Below are 8630 nucleotides of genomic sequence, written 5' to 3' on the forward strand. Positions count from 1 at the left end.
GCCTACCTGCCTGTTTGCCTACCTGCCTGCTTGCCTACCTTCCTGCTTGCCTACCTGCTTTGCTTGCCTACCTGCCTTGCTTGCCTACCTGCCTGCTTGCCTACCTGGCTGCTTGCTTACCTGCCTGCTTGCCTACCTGCCTGCTTGCCTACCTGCTTTGCTTGCCTACCTGCCTTGCTTGCCTACCTGCCTGCTTGCCTACCTGGCTGCTTGCTTACCTGCCTGCTTGCCTGCTTGCCTACCTGCCTGTTTGCCTACCTGCCTGCTTGCCTACCTTCCTGCTTGCCTACCTTCCTGCTTGCCTACCTGCCTGCTTGCCTACCTGGCTGCTTGCTTACCTGCCTGCTTGCCTACCTGCCTGCTTGCCTACCTGCTTTGCTTGCCTACCTGCCTTGCTTGCCTACCTGCCTGCTTGCCTACCTGGCTGCTTGCTTACCTGCCTGCTTGCCTGCTTGCCTACCTGCCTGTTTGCCTACCTGCCTGCTTGCCTACCTTCCTGCTTGCCTACCTGCCTTGCTTGCCTACCTTCCTGCTTGCCTACCTGCCTTCCTGCTTGCCTACCTGCCTTCCTGCTTGCCTACCTGCCTGCATGCCTACCTGCCTGCTTGCCTACCTGCCTGCTTGCTTACCTGCCTGCTTGCCTACCTGCCTGCTTGCCTACCTGCCTGCTTGCCTACCTGCCTGCTTGCCTACCTGCCTGTTTGCCTACCTGCCTGCTTGCCTACCTTCCTGCTTGCCTACCTGCCTTGCTTGCCTACCTTCCTGCTTGCCTACCTGCCTTCCTGCTTGCCTACCTGCCTTCCTGCTTGCCTACCTGCCTGCATGCCTACCTGCCTGCTTGCCTACCTGCCTGCTTGCTTACCTGCCTGCTTGCCTACCTGCCTGCTTGCCTACCTGCCTGCTTGCCTACCTGCCTGCTTGCCTACCTGCCTGTTTGCCTACCTGCCTGCTTGCCTAACTTCCTGCTTGCCTACCTGCTTTGCTTGCCTACCTGCCTTGCTTGCCTACCTGCCTGCTTGCCTACCTGCCTGCATGCCTACCTGCCTGCTTGCCTACCTGCCTGCTTGCCTACCTGCCTGCATGCCTACCTGCCTGCTTGCCTACCTGCCTGCATGCCTACCTGCCTGCTTGCCTACCTGCTTTGCTTGCTTACCAACCTAAATAACTGATTATTTGGCTTTTGACTATCTGACTTCCTCTCAGTGTGCTGGCCTGCCTACTACCTGGAAGTTATCATCAGTTGATTTTCGGGGTTTAGCGACCCCGCGGCCCGGTCCCCGACCAGGCCTCCTTTTTGTTACACATCTCCATGAAGCAGCCCGTAGCCGCTGTCTAACTTCCAGGTACCTTTTTACTGCTTAGTGAACAGGTGTATCAGGGTGAAAGAAACCCGGGTCTCTCTCTCTCTCTCCCTCCCTCTCCCCTTTATCTCCCAATCTCCACCTTCTCTCATATCTTCCCCTCTCCTTCATTTCGTCTCTCCAAATTTCTCCCCAAGCATCCGCCTCTCACCCCTCTGCTCTCCTCTCCCTCTCTCCACCCTCTTCCCCAGTCTTCCCCCCCCCCTCCACCCTCTCCACCTTTCTCCCCTCTCTCCCTCCATCTTCCACAGTATCCCCTCTTCTTCCCTCTCTCCCATTTCCCCCTTCTCCCCTCTCAGAAAATTAAAAAAATCCTGATTTTTTTTAACACATTAGGTACATCTGCATTTGTGCAGCTACACTAGACTATATGAAGGGGAGTACAGTGTCAAAAAATTAGCTACGTGATGCTAAAATCCCATCACACAGGATGGTTAATCATACAGAGGCATGTGATCAGTAGTCTGCACTGGCAGACTCTGGATGCATTATGAGGATATCATCAACACAGAAATTTTGGGTGCAATATGAGGATATCTTCAAGAACACGAGAGTGAATAAAGTAATTCCAAACTCCAGGTACCTCATGCCAACGGGTCTGAATGGTTTAATAACTGGGCATTCGGTGATGTAGTGTGGGAGATCATGCCGCAGTTCCTGGAGTGTTCAGTATTGGGAGATCCGTCACCTGTAGCCACCTGCCACAGGTAACGGTAACCCAACCTGATCCTGGCAAGCACTGTGTCGCACAGTCTGGTCGACGTTTTGTGCTGCCCACAATCAGAGGTTTCAGCTCTAGAACAAATCATAGCTTTTTATACTGGTGTTTTCAGGTCGTTGGGAGTCAGTGATTTCTTTCCTGTCAGACCTGAGTGTTTGGACCAACACAGTTTTGACAGCAGAGATGGGGATACCTAGATCTAATTCAACTTCATCTTTGTTGCACGCTAATTTGGCTGCAATGTCTGTCTCATTATGATGGGTTATATTTATGTGTGGTGGTATCTATACAAAGGAGATTCGAGACCCTTTACACTGTGCAGCAATTAGGTCATTTATAATTGGTAGTATGAGGATTCTTGCTGTCGATCTTCCAGGAGAAGTTTTCGATTGCTTGAAGAGCAGACTTTGAATCACAAAATATTATTCCTCCTCCAATGTTTTTTAATATACTGGTAGCTAGTTGTAATGCTGCTAGTTCTGCTTGTGTGGAGGTCAGCCAGTTGTTTAACCTGACACTGACAGTCTTTGTGCGAATATTATTACTATAAAACCTACATGCCGCTGCAGTCCGTCCAGTAGAAGATTGGACTGAGCCGTCGGTGTAGACACAGTGCTCCACTTGAATAGTGGGGCACAGATAAAGATGAATATCGGAGACAGGCAGATTGCATTTTAAATGAATGTTGAGTTTGATGAGATTGTAGTCATCTTTTCTCAGCCATTTATTATAAAAGGAGTGAGTTTGTATGTTGGCACCAGTCAATAGGGTGTTAACAGCATTAAATAATTTGTCTCTGAGCAATGCAGGAGATGTAGGGTCTCTCATGACTTTAAGGCAAAAGGTCGTGTTGACTTGCATGATTCTAGTATGGTCGGAAGCTTCAGATCTTCCCTCATGTTGATGATTCTTGTGCATCTTGGAGCACCAAGAATTATCCTCATGGCTTCATTGTGGACAACTTCAAGTTTGTGGAACACAGAGGAGGGGAAATTAATTAAGTGCAAAGCATGATAATCAACGAGAGATCTAACGAACATCATATAGAATAATCTAACATATTTAATATTGATACCAATATTATTACCAGTAAATATTTTCAGTGGTTTTAGTCTTTCTTGTAACCTACGGTGTAGATCGTTTACAATGTCACTGTTAATACCAACTCCAAGGGGTATTTGTGCTGCCTACACATTTCAATGTTCTGGCTGTAGACCTTGAAAGTTATAGGGACATGAGTTTTCTCTTGAGGATGGAATGCTCTGGATTTAGTTATAGAGATAACAAGACCACATTCAATGCTTTTAGCAGCGAGTGAATCAAGTAGAGCTTGTAGCAGGTAGTGTGGGAATATCAATTATTAATTTGTGCATCAAAACATTGGACAATGTAGCGTACCTAACTCAAAGGGGACTGAAAAAAAAAAAAACTGCAAACAAATCTACGGGAAACAACCCCCTGATTTAAGACGTCATGAAAATCGCAGGGGTCACTATAGATGTCTATATATCTCTTAAAGAGTTGCACTAGAGCCGACTCCTACTGACCTATGACACCTATATACCCCCCATGTGTCATGGTGGAAAGTTGACTGAGGCTAAACCCAAGCGACTCATCTACTTTGGACAAACATAAACAGACAGACATTCTCTTTTGTAGATATAAATTATTACACTTGTTGATTACATATCATTATTACACTACATGATTATAGACAATGAATATCGGTACAAAGTCTACATTTTTTAAAAGAGCTTTGAAAGTAGATGTGAAAACTTCATTACGTTTTGACAACTTATATTGTCATAGTCCTCAAAGTAATACTATTAATCTGTTGACAAAAAATACATGACATTATTCTAAACCGTCTTTTATTTTTTTCCTACATTGTTAAATGTTCTTGAATTTATTGTTTGATAATACTGAACATTATACAAATAATAACACAGAAAGTAAATGTTATCTTCTAGGTTCCTTTAACTCATGACTAAATACACAGTCATACAGACTTGTTTATTGTGAAATACAAAAGGCTATGGCTAAGTGTGGGTGTCCCTCCAGGGAATGGCGGGGTGGGGGGGGATGCCTTGACACCTGTGTTGTCAAGGCACTTCCCCCTTGACAATCATCAGTGCTAAGATATTTACAGTGAAGTTTCATAACATTTTAATGTGATATTTAGGAAGGACTGGTTGCTGGAGGCAGGTGTTGGGGGGCCACAGGTGTCACGTTAAGGCTTACTAATTACACCTGATGTTAAACAATTCTTTGGTTATCGCTAAAAATCTTGAAAAGAGTAAATAAACAGTTTTTTGCCTCATTTTTATTCCAATCTTGATTCCTGGATTGTTATGTAAAGTTTCTAATTAATGTTTGTTGATTTGCAGGTGAGTTGTGTGGAGACGGGACCCGTGGCAGAGTGGACCCCCTCACACCTCACACCAGGTGAGCTCTCCCGTGGTGGATGGTGAGGCGTGAGGCAGATAGAGATTCCTTCTGTAGTAGTGAGGAGTGAGGCAGAGAGGCATACCTGTTGCGGTGGATGGTGGGTGAAGACTAGGGAAGGAGACGTGCTCAGGTTGGGTGAGTGGGTGAAAAAAGGAAACAATCAGGGAAAGCGCCAAGTCATTACGACTATCTAGCACCCGGAAGGGGTCAGGATAAGGATTTTGAATGTGACGGGGGGGGGGGGGAAGGTTTTATCGGGGCAAAGCGTCACGTCATTACGACTATATAGCACTTGGAAGGAGGTTAGGATAAGGATTTTGGGGTGGGACGGGGATGCAGGAACGGAAATGCCCAACCACTTGGACGGTCGGGGATTGAACGCCAACCTGCATGAAGCGAGACCGTCGCTCTACCGTCCAGCCCAAGTGGTTGGAGCTTCAGGGAATAAGAACCTCTCGCAGTAAAGAGGGATGAGGTTGAGGTAGCTGAAGACGCCTTCTTGTGGTCTATTTATTGACAAGGAAGATGTTTGGGTGTGAACTTTAGCGGTAGACGAGGAGCTCTGGAGAATTATCTTTTGTGGTAGGAAGGAAAAGGTAGAGTAAACCTTATATATATATATATATATATATATATATATATATATATATATATATATATATATATATATATATATATATATATATATATATATATATATATATATATATATATATATATATATGAGAGAGAGAGATGAAGGTGTGTCTGTGTACGTACTCAGGCATATATACATATAAGCTGATGCACATAAGTACACACATTCGTGCATATACATATAGTCACGTACATGGACATGCTTGTATGCAAACTCATGCGCATCTGCCAGCCACAGCGCCTTCACGCGCGCACTTCCCGTAGGGAGCCAGCACATGCGCCAGCACACGCGCACTAGTTATGTGCACACACACACACACACACACACACACACACACACACACACACACACACACACACACACACACACACACACACACACACACACACATACACACACACACGCGCTCACAGGAAGTAGACTCCGACAGGTCAATGTTTATGGACTGTACACAACTGCTCCAATAATTAAGACGTGCAAGAACTGCACACAATGCTTCAGGGAGACCTGAACTAATTGCAGGAATGGTCTCAAAGGTGGCTACTCGTCTTCAACGCAAGTAAATGTAAGGTAACGAGAGTGGGGATGAAGCGAGGAGACCCCAACGTTAACACATAATGATGATGAGACACATATTAGCAGTATCACACCAGAGACACATGTTAGGGCAGCACCTAAGTACACATACGCAGACTCCAAGTGAAAAAAACACTGTTTTTTTGTGTCAATGTCAAGATTTATTCCCCAATAGAGAAGAAATGTCAAGATTTATTCCCCACTATAGAAGACAAGAGGAAAATGTTCAAAAAACGTGGACAAATTGGAGTGAGTCCAAATACACACATTAGTTCAGAGATGGAACAACTTGCCGTACAAGTTGTCAATTAGTTCTTGTTAATGGATAGTGATTAATATGATCTGATTGATCCCGATTAATGGTGAAAATTAGTTAGGCGATTACTTAACTGGTAGAAGCAATAGTGCAGGCAAGCAGAGCACACTATAGAGGGTCGTGTGGTGAGTCTTATCACTATCACGGACACAAGCGAGGCACAGTCCGGACACAAGAGAGGCACAGTCCGGACACTAGAGAGGCACAGTCCGGACACAAGCAAGGCACAGTCCGGACACAAGCGAGGCACAGTCCGGACACAAGCGAGGCACAGTCCGGACACAAGCAAGGCACAGTCCGGACACAAGCGAGGCACAGTCCGGACACAAGCCAGGCACAGTCCGGATACAAGCGAGGCACAGTCCGGACACAAGCAAGGCACAGTCCGGACACAAGCAAGGCACAGTCCGGACACAAGCCAGGCACAGTCCGGACACAAGCGAGGCACAGTCCGGACACAAACAAGGCACAGTCCGGACACAAGTAAGGCACAGTCCGGACACAAGCGAGGCACAGTCCGGACACAAGCGAGGCACAGTCCGGACACAAGCAAGGTACAGTCCGGACACAAGCAAGGCACAGTCCGGACACAAGCGAGGCACAGTCCGGACACAAGTAAGGCACAGTCCGGACACAAGCGAGGCACAGTCCGGACACAAGTAAGGCACAGTCCGGACACAAGCGAGGCACAGTCCGGACACAAGCAAGGCACAGTCCGGACACAAGCAAGGCACAGTCCGGACACAAGCAAGGTACAGTCCGGACACAAGCAAGGCACAGTCCGGACACAAGTAAGGCACAGTCCGGACACAAGCGAGGCACAGTCCGGACACAAGTAAGGCACAGTCCGGACACAAGTAAGGCACAGTCCGGACACAAGCGAGGCACAGTCCGGACACAAGTAAGGCACAGTCCGGACACAAGCGAGGCACAGTCCGGACACAAGCGAGGCACAGTCCGGACACAAGCAAGGCACAGTCCGGACACAAGTAAGGCACAGTCCGGACACAAGCAAGGCACAGTCCGGACACAAGCGAGGCACAGTCCGGACACAAGCAAGGTACAGTCCGGACACAAGCAAGGCACAGTCCGGACACAAGCAAGGCACAGTCCGGACACAAGCAAGGCACAGTCCGGACACAAGCAAGGCACAGTCCGGACACAAGCAAGGTACAGTCCGGACACAAGCAAGGTACAGTCCGGACACAAGCAAGGCACAGTCCGGACACAAGCAAGGCACAGTCCGGACACAAGCAAGGCACAGTTTATCCTCCAGTAACGCCAGTAAGCACTGTTGTCAAAGTCTTATTAAAGTGAGGATAATGGTGGTATTCACTGTCACACAGGACTGAGGGTCATACCTAAGACAATAGGTCTAAACTGTAGGCTGAAGCACAAAAACGATTCTTCGCGGCAGGGGATCGTATTCCAGGGACCATAGGATTAAGGACTTGCCAGAAACGCTACGCGTACTAGTGGCTGTACAAGAATGTAACAACTCTTGTATATATCTCAAAAAAAAAAATATATATATATATATATATATCATGGTTACAATCAATGTTTTAATGTATGGATATGTGAAAACAACTTTCTATTGTGCACTGCCACACAAGGGCAGGGATGGTTTCATACGTTATGCAGCTTAGAAGTAAAATACATAAAATTGTTCTTCATTCTTTAAAATGGACAAGCAAATTTTAGACAAATTGTTAGGATATCGTCCAGAACACCTTAGTCAGTGACATAGTTACACTACTACACATGTTGGATCTCTCACGAAGAAAGATCTCTGAACAAGAGAGGATATGTTAACGATGTACAAAATACTCCTGGATCTATACAGGGTGTACAAGGGCAGAGTATTCGAAATACAACCACAAAGGAGGAAGGGAACACGGATGAAAGAGGAACGCGTAGATAGCCTTGATGAATAGCAATAGTAATGTTCTCAGTGTTAAGGTAGTAAGAGGTGAGACACTGAAAGAAAGGGACGGGAATTATCACGGGGAAAGTGCCAAGCCATTGCGACTATATAGCACTTGGAAGGGGTCAGGATAAGGATTTGGGAATGGACGTGGGAAGGGGGGAGGGAAGGAATGGTGCCCAACCACTTGGACGATCGGGGATTGAACGCCGACCTGCATGAAGCGAGATCTTTATTTTGATAAAGATCAGTTATTCCAAGCGATGGAGGATTAAAGAGGCGGGTCCAGCAGCTGGAGGTCGACCCCTGTAAGCACAGGTGTCCGGGTGGTGAATACTCATTCTCACGCTCCCTCCCTCCCCCCCCCCCACCACCCCGCTCTCATCGTACTCCTTCCAGTCATTCACACGCGGGTCACTAGCCCTTTAAAGATGCGTACACACACACACACACACACACACACACACACACACACACACACACACACACACACACACACACACACACACACACGCACACACACACACACACACACACACACACACACACACACACACACACGCACGCACACACACACACACACACACACACACACACACACACACACACACGCACACACACACACACACACACACACACACACG

The sequence above is a fragment of the Procambarus clarkii genome, chromosome 20 (genome assembly GCF_040958095.1).
Source record: "Procambarus clarkii isolate CNS0578487 chromosome 20, FALCON_Pclarkii_2.0, whole genome shotgun sequence".
Taxonomy (NCBI): domain Eukaryota; kingdom Metazoa; phylum Arthropoda; class Malacostraca; order Decapoda; family Cambaridae; genus Procambarus; species Procambarus clarkii.